This window comes from Lactuca virosa, chromosome 9 (assembly GCF_052849685.1).
Source record: "Lactuca virosa cultivar CGN04683 chromosome 9, Lactuca_virosa_CGN04683_v6, whole genome shotgun sequence".
In the NCBI taxonomy this organism is placed as follows: domain Eukaryota; kingdom Viridiplantae; phylum Streptophyta; class Magnoliopsida; order Asterales; family Asteraceae; genus Lactuca; species Lactuca virosa.
This window is the reverse complement of record NC_136434.1, coordinates 108820617-108843443: the sequence shown is the minus strand read 5'-3', so window position 1 is coordinate 108843443 and position 22827 is coordinate 108820617. Positions and strand designations below refer to the sequence as shown.

General features: G+C 40.0%; 2 long non-coding RNA genes across 2 annotated transcripts; both read right to left on the bottom strand.

Annotated features, from left to right (window-relative positions):
- Positions 1-228: 228 nt before the first annotated feature.
- LOC145135697 (uncharacterized) lies at positions 229-1309 on the bottom strand. The gene is made up of 3 exons (XR_013719976.1): positions 1222-1309; positions 1045-1138; positions 229-584 (listed from the first exon to the last, which is right to left on the bottom strand). It is a non-coding gene; the product is annotated as an uncharacterized LOC145135697 (long non-coding RNA).
- LOC145135698 (uncharacterized) lies at positions 1310-2721 on the bottom strand. Its single transcript, XR_013719977.1, has 3 exons — positions 2630-2721; positions 1975-2075; positions 1310-1463 (listed from the first exon to the last, which is right to left on the bottom strand). It is a non-coding gene; the product is annotated as an uncharacterized LOC145135698 (long non-coding RNA).
- Between the last annotated feature and the right edge of the window lie 20106 nt (positions 2722-22827).

The window sequence follows — 22827 nt, the reverse complement described above, 5'->3', positions numbered from 1 at the left end:
ATTATATATATAAAAATCATAAGTTAAAATCATAATTTGATTGAAATATATAACAAAATTAGATACATGTGAATACATAAAAACTGAAATACACGCAAATGTCTCACTTCATAAATAATTATGGAAAATTTAAGATATATATGTAGTAATAATCACATGTGTGTTAAATAATAAATCATTAAGTGTATTATACATATTAATCTTGAAATTCTTGATTTTTTTCTCTTTTTATGACAATTTGACCATTTGACCGAGTTTGACCGATTTTGACCGAGTTTGACCGAGTTGGCCCGAGTAAGACCGAGTAATACCGAGTAGGCCCGAGTTAGAGAGATGTTGACCGATTTTTGACCGATTTTGACCGATTTTTGACCGAGTTTGACTTAATCCGAGTTTTTTTGCCGAGTTCACATTACTCGCCTTGATGGAGGGCCGATTCCGAATAATCGACCGAGTACTCGGCCGAGTAGGCCGAGTTTTGCAACACTAGTTGAGTTGCACAAACCCTTTTGACTGCCTTCCCTAATGCATACCCCAACACATTTGATACCAAAAATGCAACTACAATTCAAGTCTTTAAATACCTGAAACCAAAATAAAAAGCAAATATACATTCAACCTATTATTTATGTTTCATATTAAGGAAAAAATAATGAAACATAAATAGAATATGGTAAGCTATGTTAGAATGTTTTTTATACTTAATTATAAAAGAATAGCAATGTACTTTTGTTTTATGTGTTCTATAAAATCCTATTTTCCTTTTCTGTCTATTATGACATTAAACAATTAATTTTTTTTTATGAAAACGTATTGGTTTGGAAAATCTAGTCAATTATATTTATACCCAATAATGGAAAATCTAGTCAATTATATTTATACCCAATAATCCAATATACTGATGTAGCAATAAAAACGACTTTAAAATTGGGTATGAAAATTATACATCAATGAAAGTACATTGATATTGTTGCATTTAGCCAGATAAGATAATCTTTTTCTATCTATATTTTTTATAATTTGTTATTTAAATGGTATTATTACCTTTCGATAACAGGACCAGAAAGTTTATAATGATCAGGAAAACCTTACAACCGTGCATTTTCAATGATTGTAAGTAGTCTATCCTGGCTTGTGCCTATCAAGGAAAAAATAAAAAACATAACTTAATCTTTGTAATTTAGTTTTACAATAACTATGAAAGGGTTAAATTTTACAAACTTGATTATGTGGCTCCACTCTACCTGCTACAGCTTTGACAACATCATCTAGTCCCAAACGACCAAATGGCTTGTTTTTTTACTGTATTAGTAACTTTTACCAACCAAAATCATAAAATTAAAAATAATAAAAAAAATTAAAAAATAAAAAATAAATAAATAATTGAGGCTTTAAATTGGTAGAAATGATCAAGATTACTTTTTTGAAGTACCACCGACAATGTTCGTAGAATAACTTCGAACCTGTATCATTAGTTAAAATATAATGACAAACATATATATATATATATATATATATATATATATATATATATATATATATATATATCTATCTGATGGTATAATTGGAATTTTGCTCCTCCATAAAGTGAGATTACAAAAAAAAAAAAAAAAAAAAAAAAAAAAAAAAAAATTATATTTCAGACAATTTATGGCTAATTTGAAAAAATATAGAAACTTTTATAGTGTGAATAGAATAAATAAAGTATTAATAGTTAAATTGTCAATTTATCCAAATATAATGGTTTTTTACTAATTTATCCTCTAAAAACCATGAATATATGAACCCGACAAGTCCAAATTGAAGCTGGCCTAAAAGAGCCAATACAAAAGGATCAAGAATCTTTTTTTTCTTGCATCAGTTTTTATAGAATCAGATTATACTTATATCATCCCTCATTTATGTTGATTGAATTTAAATGTTCAAAATAACTGAATCGTAGTCTATTTGGTGAAAAAGTAAAGAGGTGACTACCTGTGTTGTCTTCGGGCTGTAACTATCTGTAGGGTCTAATAACTTTCATCAACTCTTCACTTAATCCAACGTTGTAATCTTGTGAATATCCCTTTCAGATACTGAAAGGGAAAAGAGAAGTAACCCATTAGTCCTTATGTAAAAAAAGAACAAAATCCTACAATTACCAACTCGCCAATTATTTTGCTACTAACATCTTTTTAACGTATGTACAAACAGCGTCACAAATACAAAGAAGAAGAAGATGAAAAATCCAGAAAAGAAAGAGAAAGCAACAGAACATTAAAAAAAACATGTAGGAAATAATGGACAAAAGCATCTTTAAACATAAGGCTTTACATCAAACACTTAATATGTATTGAAACTACAGGTATAAGAAAGCCTAAATGGTTAAGCAATATTTCAGTCTGATGAAATTGGGTTTAAGTTGGCTATTAAAATTGAAATTGGGTCTAAGGATAAAATGTAATTAACACAAGACTTGAGATTGAGAGGTTAACTCGCAAAGAGTTGTAAGAACTGATACAAACCAATAGTCAACATTCAAAGCAAGGTCTTTAAAATTGGCGATCAAAACCTCTTTTTAGATCAAAACGGAAAATTTGGAGTGTGTGTTTGTGTGTGAGTGAAGCAAAATTGAAGAAATCAGGGTTACCTTCGTCTTATCTTTCTGTTTGAAGAAAACGCAGGAAGAACTGCACGTGATAGATATACCCCAAATGATTTCTCAAAAACGATAGCACTCTCTCTTCTAGTTCCCATATTAACGAACAAATGAAACAGAGCTTATGGAACTTAAACAACACAAGATGGTAATTTAAGGTTGAATGTCGAAAAAATCAAACCCACTAAATAGACCAACCTTTCTCCTATTTTCTGATTATTTTACCATAACTTACGAATAAGTCTCAAACTAATATTTTTTGATGATTTGACCATTTTTTTTAATTCAATCAAGGTTTATATAGATTAAGATACAAAAGGTTCAATACATATCGATTGAAGGCAAACGGGCAACAAGCTGCGCCGCTAGCCCTTTTTGAATGGCAAAACCAATTCTTTTGAAAACTACATTTGTGGATCTAGGAGATATGACATTAGAATGCATGACCCGTTGGACTCTATTGAGGAGCTTCACCGCCTCTGGTGCGAGAAAACCAAATGTATCGAATGCAAAAGGTACAAACACATGTTGATTTTCTATACATGCATTCTCGTGTTTTACCACTTTGCACGCAACGGCTTTCAAAGCGGCATGCCCAGCTGTGAAACCCCCGCTCCCCAAACCAACGAAAGGAGAGACCCCAGTAAGATCCACGCACGCATGCTTCCCTCCTATCCATCCAAAGACAAAAATGTCAGCCGGTCTAAGTGTGGACCTTCCATCCTGCGGGTCCGTCAAAAAGTTCACCGGCTCTTCTTTCTTCACAGAAATACCAGGACGCCGACAAGCATCAAAGAGAACATCCCGAACTACATCATGTCTGTACTTGAAACCAGGGAGCTCTCTACAATGAACCGCATGTTCCCCAAAGGTATCCAAACATGCCTTGCGGCAAACTGGGCATATCTCGTCAATTGGGAATATGGGAATCATGAGGCGGTAACGAAGGATAGTTCGGTACTCCACAGGAGACATATGCTGGTCAAGACCATCAATAGGGATAGTTAGCAGAAAATCCTGAGCATGAGGTGCCCGCAGACACTCAAAGACTACTTTCTGTCTGACAGTCATGTCGAAGTCGACTTCCATATCTTGGACGATTTTGCTAAAAAGGGCACACGCCAAAACTTTTTGGGATTTAGGGGGGGGGGGGGGCAATGTCCTTATTAGTGAAACCGCTACAGTCAAATCCCGGAATTGTATCGCGAAGACGAGTCATAGCACATAGGTAATCCGAGTCCATACCACATACGCCACTGTCACGTAAGATGTGGTCTTGTAATGCCCAAGATTGGGCCCTCGAGGCTACAAATGCGTAGGAGGAAACCTCATATGCCGAGTACAAACCCAAACCACCAAAACGAATAGGTAAGGAAGCCAGGCGCCACTGAATGTCTCCAAAGAAGGGGCCTCCACATACCACCATATCCTCGATAGACCTGCGCAATCCTTTGTCAAAGAACAAAGCTGCCTCTTCTATGTGTACCGGCTGGCATGTCCTTAAACCAAAGAAAAGTTTTGCAATGCCCATACATGATCGAAGCAAAAGGAGCTCACTTTGCGGGTCACATAGTTGTGGAAGAAGGCCCATCAAATCAACAGCATTGACCGCTCTCTTCATGGCCAGCCCGCTAATAAACCTTGCGTCTTTGCTAACAGCCCCCCCCCCCCCCCCCCCAAGGAGCTTCACCCCCAAAGAAGGTCTCCCTATATCCGTTGGAAATAAATCGGCACGAAGCTTCCTACCATCACAGGAGGGCCAAAAAATCTCTGTTTTCTTGATGTTCAACTCAAGACCCAAACCTGGACCATGCAACCGAATAATGTTCAACACACTAGCCACCTCCTCTGAATCCCCAATGACAGTCCCATCATCTAGATACCAAGCATGGAGAAGGAGCTTACAATTGTCTCTTATCTTGTGCACAAGCGGGTGCAAAACGAGGGCAAAAAGAAGAGGGCCCAAGGGGTCACTTTGCTACACCCCAGTGGCAGACCATATATGTTGGTCTCCGATATAAAGTCTCGCTGCTTGCCCGTACAAGAAATTCACCCACAAAGAAATGGAAGGGCACATCTTCTTAACCTCGTGGAGCAATGCTGATCGATCTACCAGGTTAAAGGCATTCGAGAAATCCACAGTCAGCATTACAAGAGACCCATCAGCATGGTGTTCACTCAACACCCTATTGGCACTGTGTAACACAGCCTCGGCACCGCCGGATACACCAACCCCGAACTGAAAATCATTAAGGTATTTGGCCATTTCTTTACCCACACCTTTCATGGCAACCTTGGAAACCAGGCGTCTCCATATAGTGCCTACTGCAATCGGACGGATCCCGTTGTCAGGTTTAAGTAGAGGCGTGAGAGGAGCGGACGCAACAAACTCTGCCAAAATGGTTGGACATCTTCCCGCTAACCATAAATTAACCACTGAAGTGATAACATGTATGAGATCCATGGCAATAGCAGAACCTTCTCCACAAAGGGCATCTAGTAAGTGTTGAGCCCTCAAGCCATCTCTCCCGCAAGAAGTTCCTTTAGGGAAGGATTTGATGCAACCAAATACACAGTCAAAGTCTGTTCCAAGAGCATTTGTCACCGACTCTTTAGCTGGCGGCTTTAGAATACCGACAATGTAACGACTCGAGCCGTCATCCCCTGTAACAAACCTCGCACGACCATTCGGGTGATGACAGTAACGGCTAAGAGCCTGCAAAGTCATACATTTCCCACACATCCATTGACCAAAGGCCTTCAAAGTTTCTTCCACTGCCATAAATAAACCAACATCACTAGAAACAGCTTCACGTAACACACATTTACGGTCTTCAGTAGGTAAATGATGTCTTTTGATGTGTGAAATCATACGGCCAATTCCCTTACTTCCCACTTCACCATTTGGGCAACAATGGAAGCTTCTGAACGGGCACAGACAAATATCACTCGAACTTGTGGAAGAAGAAGCCATACAAGAGAACAAGCCTCGAGATGAAGCTAAAACTATGAAGCAATATTTAACAAGGAAGGGAAGGAAATGGCACACCAACACATCGTTGGTGTGCACAAGAAACATCCAAACTAAGCAAACTACATTATCTTGAACAATAAGGCTGCAACACGAGAAAAACTGGTTTGGGCATTTTATCAAACACTTGGTGGGCAACAAAAATAGCTTCTTAGAATTTCATCTTCTTCCATTGAAACATCAACCCAAAATCTCTAATTTAAGGAAGATGATACTCAAAGCATGCTTTACTTATCCCCACCACCAATTCATTGGCATTAAACCTTTAAATTTGTTTTCCAAGCAAAGAACTGTGGCATCTCTTCTATCAGAGTCAAATAAAAAGTCAAAATTGAATTTTTGATTGTGATTCAGCGATTAGAAGCCGAAATTGGTTGTTAAATGCGTGAATCGAAATCAGATAAGGAGAGTTTTATTCGAAATCAAATTTGTGATTGAATCAATTTTGGAATCGAAAGTTGATTTTTGGGTTCGTAAGTCTGGATGACGAACAGTTGGAAAGTTGATTTTAGATGGTCCTCTTATGCTCAATGAAATTATCAGCTGGTAGAAAAAAAACAAAGAAAATTAAAGGTGTTTAAGGTTAGCTTTGAGAATGCATGTGTTTCATTATCGTGGGATTATTCATTATCTCTGTAACATATATATTATCGATTTCATTACTGACCTGGACGCCTGGTCATTAAATAAGTTGATGAAATGGAAATGTTAGGTTATATAATGTTATGTTTACGATCAAACTTAATATCCTAGTGTATTGTATATTTTTTGGAATATAAAATGCATCCACCAAAGACTGCAATAATTATATAAACTAGCAACAACTTCGTCATTTTTTTAAGTTTATAAGAATTTTTAAATTGTCTATCTAATCTTATGTAAGCCAGTATATCCATCTCATCAACTAATTTCCCGTCATTTTCCTTGAAACACATATTTTACCGGTTTCATTGCTGACATGGATACATAACCATAAATGAGTCGATGAGATGGATATCACATTTTACGGTAAAGATAACATTATATAAATCATCATATCCATCTTATCATCTCATTTAATGACTAGGTCTCCAGGTCAGGAATGAAATCGGTAAAATGTATGTTACATGGAGAAAATGGTCAAATAATCACTTAATTTTAGTTTTGCGACTTATTCGCAAATTATGGTAAAATAATTGGACTTTAGTGGATCTAGGTAAGTAATGAAACCGGTAAACCGGGGAAAAAATGTTCAAATCGTCATTCTTACCGGTAATTCATGTTTTTTCGTAATCAAATTTTAGTTTTAGAATTTTTTTTTTAAAATTATGGTAAAATATTAGGGTTTTTCTGGAGATTTCTTATTGTTATATGCATTCTATTTTTTTTTGTTAACTAATTGAGAAAATAGGAACATTACATTTACAAAAGAAAGAAAATAATAATAATAATAATAATAATAAATAAATAAATAAATAAGGCGCATGAAGGAAAAGATGGAATGAAAAAAGTGAAAAGAAAATGTGGTAGGTATAGATGTCATATCAATTTGGGGTTTAAAACAAGTAAAAGTGGTTTTGACTTTGTAATGGTTTTGATCGTGTGTAATTTAGGCGTCGATAACAAAACCCTTTTCAAAGGCCTCATTTCTTAGTACTTATTTCTCATCCTCATTCCTAGTATTCATTTATTAGTCCTCATTTCTTAGTCGTCCTTAATAAGTCCTCAACCCTCATTTCATAGTGAGGATTACGAAACACAAAAACAACATCATATAAGGGAAAAATCAATTTCGCAGCGGCTAAACAATTTCGTAGTGAGTCTATTGTGAAATATTCATCACTTTTCAATACTCATTTCTAAGTACCCTTATTTCGCATTGGGCATATTTTCAATGGGGACTATTTCGTATCCGGGAATGCAAAACATAAAAACAACATCTTATTGTGGTAAAATGACATCGTGATGGGTTTTGATACATGAAATAGATAGTTTTTCTTAAAAACAACAACAAGAGCATTAATAAAATAACAAGTTTATTTTACACGATTTTAAAACAAAACCATCAAGGATACTTTTACATAGGTTATAATGATATTAAAACGATCATAGGGTGTTCTAGAGTGACAAACTTTGGAGCCTTTGAACCCACATGGAATTGGGATGTTGATGTAGATGGAAAAAGAGAAGAAGCTTGATCTTTTCTACAAGTATCCACCACTAATAGTAAGGCACAAGGAATGTTAGTTCCCTTCTTGTATGAGTGATTTCTTAAGCCTTTAAGTGCTTAACTCAAATTAACACTAAAGGAGAAACACTTATGAAAACAAACTACTTGCAACCAGCTTCAAAAGGACAAGAGAGGGAGAGATGATGATGCTCTCGACCTTGGTTCTTTCAAAGGGGAGAAGTAGCCCAACTGAAGGCCTTACTCCTCTTTTTATACTTACATGCACCACTTAGAGCCCATAACTCCATTTAATGTAATAAAGTGATGCCTTACAAGTAATATGGTGTAAGAGGGAGGTTGGAAAGCAACCTTCCATTCATCTTATGATCTATGGTAAGATGGGTCAAAGAAGAGGGAAACAATTTTGTCCTTTTCTATTAACCAACTAGCATTTCATATACATGTATAATGGTATACAATGTGCCCAAAAACTTGTAAATGACTTAATTATATCATACCTTATGACATAATAGCTAGTTACGATATTTTGACATATTATATTTGGTTTATTAATCATATTAATACTAAATAGTCAATATGTGCCAACTTGATTAAGGTGTGACCCTATATGATCATTTGTTATTAGCAATATAATCTAATAGTGATTCTTGAGTATATAGATCCAATAATCTCCCACTTGCATAAGATTCATTATGGATTGATATAGATAGTAGTTGACGTCTAGCAAGGGACCACTACCCCTAACAACACACGAATGGGTGTCATTAATCAATATTTAATTTCAGTAGCTCAAAGCTACAATTTGTGTATAAAGTAAGCATATCAATATTCTCTTTGTTTCAGACATCATGTTGGACATGATACATGGAACATAATCATTCTCATTTGTCGTCCAACTTTAATAAGGCACCCTAGATTTCTAAATCTCAACACATAACAGGAACAAATCCCATCTTGACTACATACGTTCTCTTGTATAGTTCATGTTATACCCAACGATCGATTTTATAATTGCACGGTTACGAACATTTTTTAACCATGTCAAAGCACAACAATCCCTATACTTGAGTCCCTAATATGTATCATAGGTTAAAAGACTTAAAGGTATTTACCATCGTTCAAGATTCACTTATGATAACTATCCATGAAGTGATTCTTGAAGAGGGTTGTACCCAATTGTTGTTTTCCTAACAAGTACATATAAATTTGGATGCAACGCCTTTCTATTTCATCTCATGAAATCAACCAATATGATTCATATTAGTCTTGATTCATAGTTTCTCCTACAACAATGACTGACTATGGATAATTTAGAATAAGTTAAATTATTCAAGGATTAAAAACATGCTAACATAGACCACAATAACATTAATACAAAAAGATATCTCATATATGAAAAGAGATTACATGTCATTGCTACATAGTTCAAAATATCTAGATATTAATAAAATACATATTTTAAATCCAATCACTAGTTAATCGAAGTCCGATTCCTTTTGCATGGCCTTCAAACTTGTTTTGCGAAAGAGGCTTCATGAATGGATCTACTAGATTATCATATGTATGAACCTTCTCGATGAGTATATTTCCCAATTCCAATTCTTGACGAATGAAATTGAATTTCCGTTGAATGTGTCTAGTCTTGTTGGTAACCATCTGGTATCTTGCGATAACAATAGCATTAGTGTTGTCACAAAACATCTCAATGGTATTTTCGATGCTTGGGATAACATCCAGATTACCAATGCATTTCTTCATCCAATCAACTTCTTGACCTGCATCCAACATAACTATATACTCTGATTTTGTTGTAGAAAGTACATCTACTTCTTGCTTTGAACTCCTCCAATCAATGGATCCTCCATTCAGGGTGAACATGTATCATCATTGTGATCATGAGTTATCTTGATGAATGTTGAAGCTAGCATCTGTGTAACATCTTACATCAAGTTGTTCACTAACTACTCCATAAACTAGGAACATATCTTTAGTCCTTCTCAAGTACTTAAGTATGTTCTTTATAGTTATCCAATGTTTTCTCTAGGATTTGCTTTATACCAACTAGTTAAACTCAATGTAGAAGCTACATCCAGCCTTGTACATGTCATTGCATACATAATTGAACCTATTACTAAAGCATACGATATGTGAGTTATTATTTTGAGTTCATCATATGTACTAGGACAATATGTCTTAGAAAGAATGGTGCCAGGTAGTATGGGTTCAATTCCTCGTTTTGAGTTATCCATCTAAAATCTCTTCATGATTTTGTCAATGTATGTAATATGACTCAAACCAATGAGTCGTTGGGATCTATCTCTATAGATCCTAATACTGAGTATGTATGCAACATCCCCTGGATCTTTCATTTAATAGGACTTACTAAAGTAAGCTTTAGGTTCTTTCAATATTGGGATATCTTTCCCAATCAGTAATATGTCATCGACATATAGAATTAGAAAAACAATTTTGCTCCCACTTGCTTTGATGTATACACATGGTTCATCGGGGCTTTTGAGAAACCAACATTGTATATCTTCTCATAAAAAATATGATACAAGGCCCTTGATGCATGTTTCAATCCATAAATCGACTTCTTCAATTTGTACACCTTCTTTACATTATTTGAGTTGACAAAACCTTCATGATATTCCATATATATATATATATATATATATATATATATATATATATATATATATATATATATATATATATCTTCCTCAGTAGATCCATTAAGGAAATCGGTTTTGACATCTATTTTCCATATCTCAAAGTCATAATACGTGGCTATGGACATGATAATTCTAATAGATTTAATCTTGGCAACTGGCGAGAAAGTATTTTCATAGTCAAAACCTTGAATTTGAGTATACTATTTTGTCACAATTTGTGCATTGAATGTTTGTACATTTACGTCCATGTCGATCTTCTTATTGAAAATCCACTTTCTTTCAATAGTCCTATTGTTAGGAGGCAAGTCAATCAAGTCCCATACTTGATTGTCATTCATCGACTAAATTTCAGCTCTCATGGCTTCAAGCCATTTTTCAGATTCTGGATCTATAGTAGGTCCCTTGAAGTTGATGGACTCATATTGATCTGTCAAGAAGACTTCCTCTTCAGGAACGAAAAATCCAAATCTGACTGGTCCCTGACAAGGTCTACTTGAGCATCGTACAGTTGGTGTGTTATATGGCATCTGAATAATAGTCTCAGGTTCCATAATAGCTGGTTGACTATGATTCTCAACTATAGGTTCGGTTTCTTCAGTTTCTTCGATATCGATGGGGCTCCCACTTACTTTATTCATAATAAAGTCGTTTTCAAGAAACGCTACTTTCAAAGCTAAGAATACACGATTCTCTTCTTTCTGGAAGAAGTAATAGCCCATGGTTTCTTTAGGGGTATCCCACAAATATACACTTTTCAGATCTGGTTTCAAGATTGGTAGAAGTCTCTCTTTTAAGATAGGCTTAACAAACCCAAATCTTTAGGTAAGACATTTATGGAATCTTTCCATGCCATAACTTATACGGAGTCTGACTAACCTTTTTTGTTGGGACCATGTTTACAATGAAGGTCACGGTATCGAGGGCATAACCCAAGAATGAATGAGGAAGGGAGTAAGATTTATCATCAATCGTACTATATCAACAAAAGTACAATTTCTCCTCTCGAAAAAACTATTATGTTGTGGCGTTCCAAGTGGAGTGAGTTGTGACACTATGCCATAATTCTTAAGATGTTCATAAAAGTCATAGCTTAGATATTCACCACCACGTTCCGATCAAATGGATTTAATCATTTTCCTAGTTGGTTTTGTACTTCGTTTTGGAATACCTTGAATATATAAAAGGCTTCATTTTTTTGATTCATGAGATACATATATCCAAATCTATTGAAGTCATCAGTAAATGTAATGAAGTATCTTTCACTGCTTATGGTCATTGTCCTAAGAGGTACACATACATCAATATGTATGAGTCCTAATAGATTCGACACCCTTTCACCGAGGTCGGTAAAAGGAGCTTTGGTCATCTTGCAACATAGACAAGATTCACACACATCAAAAGTCTCTAAGCTAGTTGATTTTAAGATTCCTTCCTTTTGAAGCTTAGCGATGTGAGTTTTGTTGATGTGCCCAATGCGAAAATGTCATAAATAAGTTTTATTTAAGTCTAACTTATGTAACATCCCGGAACTCCGGTATACCTTGTGAACCCTAATCTTTGAGCAAATGTCCACATTGATCCTTATTAAAGAAATGGTGGTAGACGGGTACGCAGGGCGTACTAGTATGTACGCTCAGCGTACTCGTGTGCGTGCTTGTAACGCGGAGTCCGCCTAGTATGCGGGGCGTACCAAGGTATACGCGGGGCGTACTAGGCCCATAATGAAACCCTAATTCTAAGTGAGTTCCCTATTTAAAGAACGTTATGGCCTCCTTGTTTGCCACCATTTCCAGAGACGTGTCCATCAATTACCCTAATCCTCGTTCTTGTAGCTAGAGAGTGCCTTTGAGAGCTTGTTGGTGTGTTCTTGAGCATTAGAAGTGGAAAGGAAGCTTTGGAGAAAAAGGAGTGAGAGCCCAAGCACTTGGATCTGAGCTTAGCAGTGTGGGATGCTTCATTTGGAGGTATAAAGCTTCAAGCTTTCTTACCCTTTTCTTTTGTGTATATGTATGGGGTGTTTTAGGGTTTTGTCCCCAAAGTTGATGGCTTTATGAGTTGATGAGCCCCAAGAATCCGAGATCTGTCCCTTGTTAGTGTATTTTGTGTTATAGGGTCATAAAAATCCAATCTTGGACGTTAGGAGTGAGCCATGCATGAGATATGAGATCTTTAGTGAAGGAAGTGGTGTGTTTTGGATGTTGATGACCATTACAACCATGCAAAGGCGTAAAGTCTTTGACTTTATGGATTAGGAGGCTGTAGGGGGTCCAGATCTGTATTTTGAGCCAAGGTCTTAACTGATTAAGACCATAAGTGAGATAATAGTGAAACTGGGATTTACGTTGGGCGTAATCCCAGTACGCGCAGCGTAAGGGGTCGAGCTCCCTGATACTGTGAAGCCTTCGAGTATGCCCAGCGTACAGAGCTGGTATGCACCGCGTACTCTGGAGGGTTGACTTTCGTTGACTTTTTGGGTTTAGTCAACATTTGGACATTTGGGCCATTGGAGGGGTAAAATGGTATTTTGCCCTTCTGAGAGAATATAGGGAGGGATTGGTCTAGCCTTGAGAGCCGTTATTGATTTGAGATAATTACTTTATGTGATTAGGCGGGGGCTAGGTCGTTGTTCGAGTTCGGGGATATCAAGCACATGAGTTACTAGGCATCATACTAGGTGAGTCTTCTCACCATACCTTACCTAGAGTGGTAATTATGTGTGACCGGAAGGTCTTATGTGCTATGACGAGCATGTGATATATGTTTCTATGTTTCTATGTATATGTTATGTATGTTATGAGTAGCATGGTATGGACCGGAAGGTCAGTATGGTATGGACCGGAAGGTCAACAGGGTATGGACCGGAAGGTCAGCAGTGTATGGACCGGAAGGTCAATATGGTATGGAGCGGAAGGTCGACAGAGTAGGACTGGAAGGTCTACTCAGATTGTGGGACCGGAAGGCCCCTGAGACACATTGACCGGAAGGTCTCGTAGAGCTATAGCCTCGAGTGGATAGTTGTATGTACGTGGTATTTTGGGGAACCCACTAAGCATGCGTGCTTACCGTTTATGTGATATGTGTTTCAGGTACTTTAGAGGACCGCGAGAAGGCACCGACATGATTGTACACACACACACACACTATGTTTCCAGAAGAGCTGTTGTAGATCCTGGATTTTATGAGATGATTTTGAAAACTTTGTTAAATGAATATTTGGTGTTGAACAATATGATATATATTTTTATGAATTAAAAATGAAAATTTTGGTTGAATTTTCACGACGTTACAAGTTGGTATCAGAGCCTTGGTTTGAGGGATTCGGATACACGTTCGGGTATATCTGAACTCAAACTAAGGATTTGAGAAAAGTTTTCAAAAGAAACAATTTTCTAAGATAAGTAAAAAAATTTCAAGAAAGCGGAAAAGAGTAGTGTGTACAATCAGCCAGCGCCCGAACGGTGATTTCCCAAAATACCTTTACATTATGTGTTATGAGATATTATGTGATATGCTATGCATGCTAGAGTAGGATAGGTATTCATATTTAGGACTAGAGTAGGCCTGATTTGTGATGCCTTAGCCTAGGATTTACTGCTACTATGAGATACTTCGAGAGTGAGTAGGTAGCAGCGAGGAGCTTCTGAGTGGTCTACTGGAGGGTAGCCTGTGTTTAGCGAGATATAGAGTACTTGTGATCTGGGATCCTAGGAGGAGGACTCGGGGTGAATACTGATGTGTTGTGGAAGGTACTATAGGGCCCGTACTACTAGAAACACCGGATCAGAGAGCAGTCCAAGTAAGAATCCTTAGGATACTAAGGAACGAGTAGGGTTGAGTTATCGAGTGCGAGTATACTCGAGCAAGTCTCTGATTTCTTTTGTGTTGTGTTTCAGAGACATTATGGTGGGTACGCGCCACACTCCAGAGAGCAGCGGTGTTAGCGATGATGAGATTCGCAGGATGATTCATGATGAGGTGGCTGCAGCCATTCGCGCTGAGATACCGGAGATGTTTGGGTCTAACAAGACCACGCTGATTGAGACATTTGACAAGCGGTATGCTGCTCGTACTGATGCTGTTGTTGTTGCGGCCACCGCAGCCGTTGCCGCTGCTAGGCCATAGGGGGATGACTCGTTGCTGTACCGAGAGTTCAGCAACACGAAGCCTCCAAAGTTTGATGGGATACAGGATCCGATAGCCGCGATGAGGTGGATCTCTGATGTTGAGGGATGTTTCTACACTTGTTCCTGTCCGGAACATTTGAGAGTACGGTTCGCGCTGAACCAGCTTTGCTTGGGAGCGAAGGACTGGTGGAAGTTTGTGACGGCAGATTTTACTCCTGCAGAGCTTACCGCGGTGACCTGGGAGAGGTTCACTACTATGCTCAGAGATGAGTATGTTCCCCCGGTGGAGAGGGAACGTTTGGTCCAGGAGTTCTTGTCCCTCAAGCAGGGGACGGAGTCTGTGACGGTGATCACACGGATCTTTCATGAGAGGGCGTTGTTTTTCCTTGAGCACGTGTCTACCGAGAAGGCACGCATGAGTCGATATTTGAGCATACTGAGGAGAGACATTCGGGAGTTCATGGCGAACTCGACGTACCGAACATTTGCCGAGCTCCAGGAAAATGCTCGGAAGAGGGAGATTGAGCTAGAGACTCAGGCCAGGGAGGAGGCCGAGTCTTAGAGGAGAGACAGGCGGCCGGTGAAGTCTCAGCCGGCAGCCAAGCGGGCAAAGCCTGCCAATACGAGATCTGGAGGCCAGAAGGGCCGCACTTGTGGGAAGTGCGGTAAGGGACATGATGGAGTTTGTCGAGCAGGTGCTTGCTACAAATGTGGCAAGGAGGGGCATATAGCCAAGGATTGCCCAAGGGATTCATGGTTTTCTTTCACTACAACCAGACTGGCCATCGAAAGGTTGAGTGCCCACAGCTACTTCATGGATCAGCACATAGATCTGCATCTGCTGCTAGAGCTACCGAGGTCCGGCCAGCAAAGGCCGAGGCACCGAAGGCTCACGGGAGAGCCTTTCAGTTGACAGTGGAGGAGGTCCGCGCAGCGCCCGATGTCGTGGCTGGTATGTGTTCTTTCATTTACTTATACTGAGTTTGAGATATTGTGCTTATATTGTGGTATGAATAGGTACTTTTCTTGTGAGTTCTGTACCTGCTTTAGTGTTATTTGACTCGGGTGCGAGTCGGTCTTTCGTGTCATTAGCGTTTAGCCAGCACATCAGTATCGGACGGGAGGCGTTGAGTCGACCTCTACGAGTTTATATAGCTGACGAGCGAGCGGTTTATGCTACTGATGTGATTCGAGGATGTGTACTCGAGATTTTCGGTGTTGAGTTACCGATAGATCTGGTACCGATTGCGATGGGGGATGTCTGTGTCATCGTGGGCATGGACTGGTTGAGCCGATTAGGAGCTGTTATCGACTGCGAGCGTCAGTTGGTGACCATACGAGACCCTAGTGGGGGAGTACTTACGGTGTATGGCGAGGGTACCCGATCTGGGTCAGCATTTTGTTCGGCTGCCAGAACGAGACAGAGTCTACAGCAGGGCTGCAGAGGGTTTGTAGCCTATGTGATGGATTCACAAGTTGCCGCAGAGAGGCCGAGTTCTATCGGTGAGGTACCGATAGTGCGAGAGTTTCTGGATGTTTTCCTCGAGGAGTTTCCGGGTGTGCCACCCGAGAGACAGGTGGAGTTTCGCATCGATTTGATTCCAGGGGCGACATCTATTGCCAGGGCACCCTATCGCCTTACGCCACCGGAGATGCAGGAGTTATCCTCACAACTTCAGGAGCTGTTGGGGAAGGGATTCATCCGACCAAGTAGCTCAACGTGGGGAGCGCCGATCCTTTTTGAAAAGAAAAAGGATGGTTCACACCGGATGTGCATTGATTACCGGGAGTTGAATAAATTAACGGTCAAGAACCGTTATCCATTACCGAGGATTGACGATCTGTTCGATCAGTTGCAGGGTGCGTCTTGGTTTTCCAAGATAGACTTGAGGTCTGGATATCACCAGATGAGGGTGCGTGATGAGGATATCCAGAAGACGGCGTTTAGGACTCGTTATGGGCATTACAAGTTCGTGGTGCTGCCTTTTGGGCTCACCAATGCACCAGCGGTGTTCATGGACCTCATGAACCGAGTATGCAGGCCGATGTTGGATCGATCGGTGATTGTGTTCATCGATGATATTCTAGTGTATTCAAGATCCAGAGAGCAGCATGAGGAGCATCAGAGGGAGATCCTTGGAGTGTTGAGATCGGAGAGGCTTTATGCCAAATTCTCCAAGTGTGATTTCTGGTTACGAGAGGTCCAGTTCTTGGGACATCTCGTTAATCAGAATGGGATATTGGTCGATCCGGCCAAGATTGAGGCTGTTATGAGTTGGGAGGTGCCGAGATCCCCCACCGAGATCAGGAGTTTTCTGGGATTGGCCGGCTACTATCGGAGATTTATTAGAGACTTCTCCAAGATTGCCATTCCCCTCACCAGATTGACCCGGAAGGGCGTTGCTTTCACTTGGGGTCCAGAGCAACAGACCTCGTTTGAGACTCTTCGCCAGAGACTGTGCGAAGCCCCGGTGTTAGCCCTTCCCGAGGGAATGGAGGATTTTGTGGTTTACTGCGATGCGTCTATATCAGGGTTGGGTGCGGTACTCATGCAAAGAGGGCACGTGATAGCATACACATCGAGCCAGCTAAAGCCTCACGAGACGAGGTACTCCACCCATGATTTAGAACTGGGGCAGTGGTGTTTGCCCTCAAGATATGGCGCCATTATTTGTATGGGGTTCGGTGTACCATATACACGGACCACAAGAGTTTGAAGTATCTGATGGATCAGCCCAACCTGAATATGCACCAGAGGAGATGGTTGGATGTGGTAAAGGATTACGACTGTGAGATCCTATACCACCCGGGCAAGGCTAACATGGTAGCCGATGCTCTGAGCCGCAGGGCGGAGAGTGCCCCGATTCGAGATATATGTATTAGGATGACGGTGATGACTCTGGTGTTGGATACCATTCGAGAAGCCTAGGCAGAGGCTTTGAGACCGGAGAACCACAAGAGGGAGCGGGTGATTGGACAGGTGTCCGAGTTTGTTACTGATAGTCGAGGGCCTATGATCTTCCATGGTCAGATTTGGGTGTCGTTTACGGGCGGGGCACGTAGCATACTGATGGAGGAGGCGCATAGATCGAGATTCTCTATCCATCCTGGGGCCACTAAGATGTATTTGGATCTGAAGAGAGATTACTGGTGGCCCTGTATGAAGAGGGATGTTGCGTGGGTAGTTGAGAGGTGCTTGACCTGTCGCCGGGTTAAGGCCGAGCACCAGCGTCCGCATGGTAAGTTGCAGCCACTAGAGGTTCCCCAGTGGAAGTGGGAACATATTTCTATGGATTTTATCACCAAATTGCCGAGAACCGCGAGGGGTGTTGACGCAATTTGGGTGATTGTGGATCGGCTGACGAAGAGCGCTCACTTCCTTGCTATCAGTGAGATCTCTTCTGCAGAGAGACTGGAATAGATGTATGTGAGAGAGGTGGTGTCGCGGCATGGAGTGTCGATCTCGATTATGTCATACTGAAATGTACGTTTTACTTCCAGGTTCTGGAAGAAGTTTCATGAGGAGTTGGGTACGAGATTGCACTTCAGTACTGCTTATCACCCACAGACGGACGGGCAGAGTGAGCGGACGATACAGACGCTCGAGGACATGCTTCGAGCATGTGTTATGGACTTCGGTGGAAGTTGGGATACATACCTACCCTTGGCTGAGTTTTCTTACAACAACAGCCACCATTCGAGTATAGGTATGCCTCCCTTTGAGCTTTTATATGGGAGGAGGTGTCGAACTCCCATCTGTTGGGGAGAGGTAGGGTAGCGAGTGATGGGTAGCACTGAGATAGTGCTTAAGACGACTGAGCAGATACAGCAGGTCAGACAGAGGTTACTGACGGCTCAGAGCCGCCAGAAGAGTTATGCGGATAGGCGACGATCCGAGCTCGAGTTCCAGGTTGGAGATTTCGTACTCCTGAAGGTATCTCCTTGGAAAGGAGTGATCCGATTCAAGAAGAGGGGCAAGCTGGGGCCCCGATACTTTGTTCCGTTCAGGGTGACCGCGAGAGTGGGTAAGGTAGCATACCGTTTAGAGCTACATGCGGAGTTGAGCCAGATTCATGATACCTTCCACGTATCCCAATTGAGGAAGTGTATAGCCGATGAGACGGCAGTAGTGCCACTAGAGGATATTCAGGTGGATGTGAGCCTGAATTACGTTGAGAGGCCGATCGCGATCTTAGATCGGAAGATCAAAGTTCTGAGGAACAAGGAAATGCCCCTGGTTCAGGTCCAGTGGAAACACCGGAGGGGGTCCGATTTGACTTGGGAGCCGGACTCAGAGATGCGGGAGCAGCATCCAGAGTTATTTATGAAGCATGACTTCGAGGGCGAAGTCTGATTCTAGTGGGGGAGAATTGTAACATCCCGAAACTCAGGTATACCTTGTGAACCCTAATCTTTGAGCAATTGTCCACATTGATCCTTATTAAAGAAATGGTGGTTGACGGGTACAAAGGGTGTACTAGTGTGTACGCTCAACGTACTCGTGTGCGTGCTTGTAACGCGGAGGCCGCCTAGTACGCGGGGCGTACCAAGGTGTACGCGGGGCGTACTAGGCCCAGAATGAAACCCTAATTCTAAGTGAGTCCCCTATTTAAAGAACGTTATGGCCTCCTTGTTGGCCACCATTTCAAGAGACTTGTCCATCAAAAACCCTAATCCTCATTCTTGTAGCTAGAGAGTGCCTTTGAGAGCTTGTTGGTGTGTTATTGAGCATTAGAAGTGGAAAGGAAGCTTTGGAGAAGAAGGAGTTAGAGCCCAAGCACTTGGATCTGAGCTTAGCGGTGTGGGAAGCTTCATTTGGAGGTATAAAGCTTCAAGCTTTCTTACCCTTTTCTTTTGTGTATATGTATGGGGTGTTTTAGGGTTTTGTCCCCAAAGTTGATGGCTTTATGAGTTGATGAGCCCCAAGAATCTGAGATTTGTCCCTTGTTAGTGTATTTTGTGTTATAAGGTCATAAAAATCCAATCTTGGACGTTAGGAGTGAGCCATGCATGAGATATGAGCTCTTTAGTGAAGGAAGTGGTGTGTTTTGGATGTTGATGACCATTACAGCCATGCAAAGGCGTAAAGTCTTCGACTTTATGGATTAGGAGGCTGTAGGGGGTCCAGATCTGTATTTTGAGCCAAGGTCTTAACTGATTAATACCATAAGTGAGATAATAGTGAAACTGGGATTTACGTTGGGCGTAATCCCAGTACGCGCAGTGTAAGGGGTCGACCTCCCCGATACTGTGAAGCCTTCGAGTACACCCAGCGTACAGAGCTGGTACGCACCGCGTACTCCGAAGGTTTGACTTTCGTTGACTTTTTGGGTTTAGTCAACATTTGGACCTTTGGGCCATTGGAGGGGTAAAATGGTCTTTTACCCTTCTGAGAGAATATAGGAAGGGATTGGTCTACCCTTGAGAGTCGTTATTGATTTGAGATAATTACTTTATGTGATTAGGCGGGGGCTAGGTCATTGTTCGAGTTCGGGGATATCGAGCATGTGAGTTACTAGGCATTATACGAGGTGAGTCTTCTCACCATACCTTACCTAGAGTGGTAATTATGTGTGACCGGAAGGTCTTACGTGCTATGACGAGTATGTGATATATGTTTCTATGTTTCTATGTATATGTTATGTATGTTATGAGTAGCATGGTATGGACCGGAAGGTCTGTATGGTATGGACCGGAAGGTCAACAGGGTATGGACCGGAAGGTCAGCAGTGTATGGACCGGAATGTCAATATGGTATGGACTGGAAGGTCGACAGAGTAGGACTGGAAGGTCTACTCAGATTGTGGGACCGGAAGGCCCCTGAGACACATTGATCGGAAGGTCTCGTAGAGCTATAGCCTCGAGTGGCTAGTTGTATGTACGTGGTATTTTGGGGAACTCACTAAGCATGCATGCTTACCGTTTATGTGATATGTGTTTCAGGTACTTCAGAGGACCGCGGGAAGGCACCGGCATGATTGTACACACACACACAGTATGTTTCGGGAAGAGCTGTTGTGGATCCTGGATTTTATGACATGATTTCTAAAACTTTGTTAAATGAATATTTGGTGTTGAACAATATGATATATGTTTTTATGAATTAAAAATGAAAAATTTGGTTGAATTTTCACGACGTTACAAGTGTTTTTTTATTTGTTAAATTGTAAATTTAATTTTCCTTGTTGTATAACCCATTTAAACCGATCTCATACATTCCATTATTAGGACAAGTCTCCAGATAGAATATATTATCTTTAAACACATATATGTTTCCAAAATCAAATTCAAACTTATAACGAAAACCTTGTTCATACAAACGGAAAGTAGAGATAATATTCCTAGTTATACTATGTACATAACAACTATAGTTTAAAAAAAAGATAAAAACCATTTGGAAGTAAAAGATTATATTGCCTATGGCTTTGCAGCTACTCGAGTGTCATTTTCCACATGAAGTTCCAAATCGCCGTCTCGGAGTTCTCTAACATTCTTTAGTCCTCGAAAATCATTGCAGATGTTAATATCACTTCCAGTATTTAATATCCAAGAATTAGTGCGGAATGTATATAATTCGATTAAATATATACCTGAGGTGACAATCAATTTAGTGTCCCTTTTCAATACTTTGAAAGCAATTAGAGTCAGCAACATGTTTAGGCTTTGGAGGAGGGTTAGTAGCAGTAAGCTTCCCTTTGTTGGATTAGGTGTCTAAGCCCATAACTATAATTGGTATGTACTTGATCTGATAGTAGCATGGTCCTTTTGGGTTGCCTTTGTTGGATTAGGTGTCTAAGCCCATAACTATAATTGGTATGTACTTGACCCGAGAGTAGCATGGTCCATTTGGGGTGCATTCACTAGAACAATCTGATAGGATGGATATTTGAGAAAGAGGTTATTTATGATTTACTAATATATTATAAGTATAATATATTAATTGAGAAATCATATTATTTGATTACTATTGATCAAGAATTAATTTAGTGATCAAAAGAGACTAATTAATTTAACGGGGACTGATTATGTAAACTAGTGATACATATGGTTTGGGCTATTGATCCATGATGGCCTAAGTTTATGTGAGAGTCCATGAAGAGTTATTCCATATGAGTTGTAGATCATAAGCCTAAGTGTAAGAATTAGGGTTACACATAACTCTTGGAATTCTAACACTATATATGTAACCCCTTAGAGCCCAAAATCGGATGCACAAGTGATATAGCAAGAGTATAACCGATTTTAGGGTGTTCCTAACCTCTCTCTCAAGTTCTCCATGATGGGTTTTTAGCATTCTAACACTTCCTAAGTGTACATGCAACCCTAATAACCTTGAATCTATGTTTTCTCTATATACATGCAAATTTCTTTTTCAAGGTTATTTCCTAACTAGCATGGCATGGGGATTACATAGAACATAAAACTAGTAGAAATACATACCTTGTTGTTGCTTGGATTCCTTCAAGACTTTGTGAGCCTAGCACCCCAAATGTTGTGCCTCAAATGCTTCACACAACACCACAAGACTTGGAATAACTTGAGAGAATACTTCTAGCACTCAAAATCGGTTATGCCCTCTCTAGTAACTCTAGGTCACGATTTTGCTAGCCATAGGGTTCCTTTTATAGTGTTGTCACAATTAGGGTTTACACATGAATGCCCTTAATTGTCATGACTCTTGATTTCCCATGACCCATGGACTATCCATGGAGCTCCATATGGTTACATCCATAACCCATAAACCATGGATCATTAATCCACCATAAAAGAATTGATGATTGTCATAATCAACCCTATATATTTAATTAGTCTCACTTTGATCACCAAATTAATACTAGATGAATACTTGATCAATACTAATTAAATAATACTATTATTAATATATTAGAACTTATAATATATTAATAATCATAAGTGCCTTATTCTCTCATTTAGTCTATCCAAGTATTGCAATGCCATGCAACCCAAATGGACCATGCCGGGTCGGGTCAAGTACATACCAAATAAAGTTATGGACTTAGACACTATATCCAACAGTCTCCCACTTGGATAAGTCTAATAACTATATTTGCAAATATGACTTCAAAATCCGACTAGCAATCGTAGCTCTTTCAAAGTCTCTCGAAACTGAGATGATGATGATACGCCATTTAAGATAAGTGATCATATAATCCTCTGTTCTCATGATA